Source organism: Schistocerca cancellata, unplaced genomic scaffold (genome assembly GCF_023864275.1).
Source record: "Schistocerca cancellata isolate TAMUIC-IGC-003103 unplaced genomic scaffold, iqSchCanc2.1 HiC_scaffold_1053, whole genome shotgun sequence".
NCBI lineage: Eukaryota > Metazoa > Arthropoda > Insecta > Orthoptera > Acrididae > Schistocerca > Schistocerca cancellata.
The window spans coordinates 7,501-12,500 of record NW_026047053.1 but is presented as its reverse complement, the minus strand read 5'-3'; the positions used below and the strand labels follow the sequence as shown (position 1 = coordinate 12,500).

Below are 5,000 nucleotides of genomic sequence, written 5' to 3'. Positions count from 1 at the left end.
CGGAATTAACCAGACAAATCGCTCCACCAACTAAGAACGGCCATGCACCACCACCCACCGAATCAAGAAAGAGCTATCAATCTGTCAATCCTTCCGGTGTCCGGGCCTGGTGAGGTTTCCCGTGTTGAGTCAAATTAAGCCGCAGGCTCCACTCCTGGTGGTGCCCTTCCGTCAATTCCTTTAAGTTTCAGCTTTGCAACCATACTTCCCCCGGAACCCAAAAGCTTTGGTTTCCCGGAGGCTGCCCGCCGAGTCATCGGAGGAACTGCGGCGGATCGCTGGCTGGCATCGTTTATGGTTAGAACTAGGGCGGTATCTGATCGCCTTCGAACCTCTAACTTTCGTTCTTGATTAATGAAAACATACTTGGCAAATGCTTTCGCTTCTGTTCGTCTTGCGACGATCCAAGAATTTCACCTCTAACGTCGCAATACGAATGCCCCCGCCTGTCCCTATTAATCATTACCTCGGGTTCCGAAAACCAACAAAATAGAACCGAGGTCCTATTCCATTATTCCATGCACACAGTATTCAGGCGGGCTTGCCTGCTTTAAGCACTCTAATTTGTTCAAAGTAAACGTGCCGGCCCACCCAGACACTCAATAAAGAGCACCTTGGTAGGATTTCAACGGGGTCCGCCTCGGGACGCACGAACACGCACGAGGCGGTCGCACGCCTTCGGCTCGCCCCACCGGCAGGACGTCCCACGATACATGCCAGTTAAACACCGACGGGCGGTGAACCAACAGCGTGGGACACAAATCCAACTACGAGCTTTTTAACCGCAACAACTTTAATATACGCTATTGGAGCTGGAATTACCGCGGCTGCTGGCACCAGACTTGCCCTCCAATAGATACTCGTTAAAGGATTTAAAGTGTACTCATTCCGATTACGGGGCCTCGGATGAGTCCCGTATCGTTATTTTTCGTCACTACCTCCCCGTGCCGGGAGTGGGTAATTTGCGCGCCTGCTGCCTTCCTTGGATGTGGTAGCCGTTTCTCAGGCTCCCTCTCCGGAATCGAACCCTGATTCCCCGTTACCCGTTACAACCATGGTAGGCGCAGAACCTACCATCGACAGTTGATAAGGCAGACATTTGAAAGATGCGTCGCCGGTACGAGGACCGTGCGATCAGCCCAAAGTTATTCAGAGTCACCAAGGCAAACGGACCGGACGAGCCGACCGATTGGTTTTGATCTAATAAAAGCGTCCCTTCCATCTCTGGTCGGGACTCTGTTTGCATGTATTAGCTCTAGAATTACCACAGTTATCCAAGTAACGTGGGTACGATCTAAGGAACCATAACTGATTTAATGAGCCATTCGCGGTTTCACCTTAATGCGGCTTGTACTGAGACATGCATGGCTTAATCTTTGAGACAAGCATATGACTACTGGCAGGATCAACCAGGGAGCTGCGTCAACTAGAGCTGAGCAGCCGGCCGCCCGGGAGTGTGTCCCAGGGGCCCGCGCGAACACGCAAGCGTCCGCTCAATTATTCTGCAAACAGGAGGAGGCTGAGCTCCCCTGCACAATACACCTCGAAACCCTCTCAGGTCCCGGCGGCGCGCAGCGCCGTCCTAAGTACTTGGTCGGGTTCGAGAGAGGCGCAATCGCCCGGAGTTAGGCGAGTAGACGCTTTAGGTGCGACCACCCGTGCTCCCAACTGAGCTTGCCGCTGCCGACAGAGGCCCGGGAGCGTGCTGTCGTGGCATTGCCGGCGGGAGACAACACGCGCCACCTACGGTGACCGGCAGCTCCAACGCCAGCGCCACAGAAGGGCAAAGGCCCCACGTGGGTGCCGAAGCGAACTCTCCCAGCACAGCGCACGTGCCAACACGTCTGCACAACTGCGATACAAACCACCAGCGAGAACCGCTGGGGCGACCGAGCAGCAGACGGCGTCGCGGCGCCGAGTGCCGGGCGGCGGCGCATCCTCAACGCACACAGTCCTCAATCGGACCAGCACACTGCAGATGTCCACCGCGCTTCGCACCGGGCCGGCGAGGACCCACTTTGGCTGCACGGCGCCGCGCGCAGGGTGCCCCGGCGCGCAGCTGCGCCGCCTGCCGCGTCCGTCGGCCGGCGCGCCTGCCACTGGGCGCCCCCACCAGCCGGCTGTAGCGCGTGCGCCCACGCACCGCGCGGCCAGCACGCCGGGCGGCCCCCCCTCACCGGCCGGGGACAGTCCCACCCACCCACAGCCGCGTATCGCTTCACACCCAGATTCACATTCACGTTCGTTGGTATGGTGGGGACCGCTTCGTAGCTGTACCGATCGTTGCCCTCACAGATGTACCTCCAGCAAGGACAACCGCACCACAACGGGTTACCAGTTGTTCATTTGCGTAACGTCACCAGTAAACGTACACGTCCATCCCCGTTTGCAAAGTCAACTATTATTGCATGCCTGCCTGTCAGGTGTCAAGACACACTACATCCGCTCACATCCACGCAACAAAATGTGCCCGACTAGAGGGCACGTGGAAGGTGCCCCCGTACGTATGCGATGTCCATTGCGCGACCAACTGTCAACCGGCCTCTGTAGCATGTCGCAGATGTGGAACGCGGGGCACCGTGCTATCACATTGTGTGAGAAGAGACTACTACGTCTGCATACACGCGCCACTACATGAACAGACGGCTCATGCTGATCGCCATCCACTGCGTCCATTACTCCCACACGTCTCTATGGCGTACCACACTGCAATGCAGCTGTTATGGGGAGATGACACGTAGCTGTGTACACAACATTCTGAGCGGGTTGCGGTTGGACAATACATTAATGTAACGTGTCATATGCCAATTACAGAGCAGGGTAAGGCACAACTTGGGTTAGGTTAAGGCACAACTTGGGTTAGGTTAAGGCACAACTTGGGTTAGGTTAAGGCACAACTTGGGTTAGGTTAAGGCACAACTTGGGTTAGGTTAAGGCACAACTTGGGTTAGGTTAAGGCACAACTTGGGTTAGGTTAAGGCACAACTTGGGTTAGGTTAAGGCACAACTTGGGTTAGGTTAAGGCACAACTTGGGTTAGGTTAAGGCACAACTTGGGTTAGGTTAAGGCACAACTTGGGTTAGGTTAAGGCACAACTTGGGTTAGGTTAAGGCACAACGTGGGTTAGGTTAAGGCACAACGTGGGTTAGGTTAAGGCACAACGTGGGTTAGGTTAAGGCACAATGTGGGTTAGGTTAAGGCACAATGTGGGTTAGGTTAAGGCACAATGTGGGGGTAGATTGCGGTACAAATTGCATTACATTGCGGTGCAAATTGCATTACATTGCGGTGCAAATTGCATTACATTGCGGTGCAAATTGAGTTACATTGCGGTGCAAATTGAGTTACATTGCGGTGCAAATTGAGTTACATTGCGGTGCAAATTGAGTTACATTGCGGTGCAAATTGAGTTACATTGCGGTGCAAATTGAGTTACATTGCGGTGCAAATTGAGTTACATTGCGGTGCAAATTGAGTTACATTGCGGTGCAAATTGAGTTACATTGCGGTGCAAATTGAGTTACATTGCGGTGCAAATTGAGTTACATTGCGGTGCAAATTGAGTTACATTGCGGTGCAAATTGCGTTACATTGCGGTGCAAATTGCGTTACATTGCGGTGCAAATTGCGTTACATTGCGGTGCAAATTGCGTTACATTGCGGTGCAAATTGCGTTACATTGCGGTGCAAATTGCGTTACATTGCGGTGCAAATTGCGTTACATTGCGGTGCAAATTGCGTTACATTGCGGTGCAAATTGCGTTACATTGCGGTGCAAATTGCGTTACATTGCGGTGCAAATTGAGGTAGGTTAAGGTGCAACACAGGTTAGGTTAAGGTGCAACATAGGTTAGGTTAAGGTGCAAGATGGGTTAGGTTAAGGTGCAAGATGGGTTAGGTTAAGGTGCAAGATGGGTTAGGTTAAGGTGCAAGATGGGTTAGGTTAAGGTGCAAGATGGGTTAGGTTAAGGTGACATAGGTTAGGTTAAGGTGACATAGGTTAGGTTAAGGTGACATAGGTTAGGTTAAGGTGACATAGGTTAGGTTAAGGTGACATAGGTTAGGTTAAGGTGACATAGGTTAGGTTAAGGTGACATAGGTTAGGTTAAGGTGACATAGGTTAGGTTAAGGTACAAACTGGGTTGTGTTATGGTACACATTGCGTTGTAGTACAGTACACGTTAGGTTTGGGTACGGTACACAATGTGGTATGGGATGGCGTGTTGTGGGGGGGAGGGGGGGGGGGAGGTTCGTTGATATCGACCGTAGGACGTGGATGCCCGAGGCAGCGTCAGTGTGTCAAAGGAGTTATGTCACGTCGGGATGCGCTTTTCGCCAGTGAGAGGGGGCGAGCCGTGTCTGTGGTTGCGGCAGACCTGTGTGTTTCATTCCTGCCAGTGTGTTTGTGCTGTAAGACGAGGCAGTGTGGTGGTGATGGGTGCACCCCTGTGTAGGACATGTGTGGGTGTTGGTGGCTTCTCTGAGCAATTGTGGTTGTCGGACGAGTGGGGTATTCTGTTTTATGATTGGACCTCCCGGTCTGGTTATCATAGCGTAGTTGGTGTACTGTGGCGGATAGGATGCACCGGACGTTGGTCCATGCTGGTGCTTAGTAGTTGTATCTGTGTCTGTTACAGGCAGAGAGTAGTGTGTGATAGAGTGTGTGGCTGACGTGTGGTTCATTTTGTGTGTACGGACGTTCAGCATGTATAGGGGCATTTGCGTATATAATCTATCATAATCTATCTATGTGGGCCTGCATAGTTTACTGAGCAGTGCTGTGAGGTGACTGAACTACGAGTGACGTACTGATTTACAGCGGAATGATTGCCTTGTACCAAAGATGGAGTATCGGCTCTACGACAGCGTTGGCACCGCAGGAAATGGTCTCGTAAAACGGCCCTCCCACCGTCATCGTTGTGAGGGGTAGGGACCGCCTATATTCTGAGAGGAGCCCTGTTTGCCACTGGGCGTGGGGTCTCGCATCCTGCGGTTCAGTG

At 52.7% G+C, this 5,000-nt stretch overlaps 1 non-coding gene across 1 annotated transcript in view; it reads right to left on the bottom strand.

The window, feature by feature from the left end:
• LOC126151299 (small subunit ribosomal RNA) overlaps positions 1-1,416 on the bottom strand; it is a 1,909-nt gene extending 493 nt beyond the window's left edge. The window contains exon 1 of the ribosomal RNA XR_007531923.1: positions 1-1,416. This exon is cut by the window's left edge and continues 493 nt beyond it. This is a non-coding gene — a ribosomal RNA (small subunit ribosomal RNA).
• Between the last annotated feature and the right edge of the window lie 3,584 nt (positions 1,417-5,000).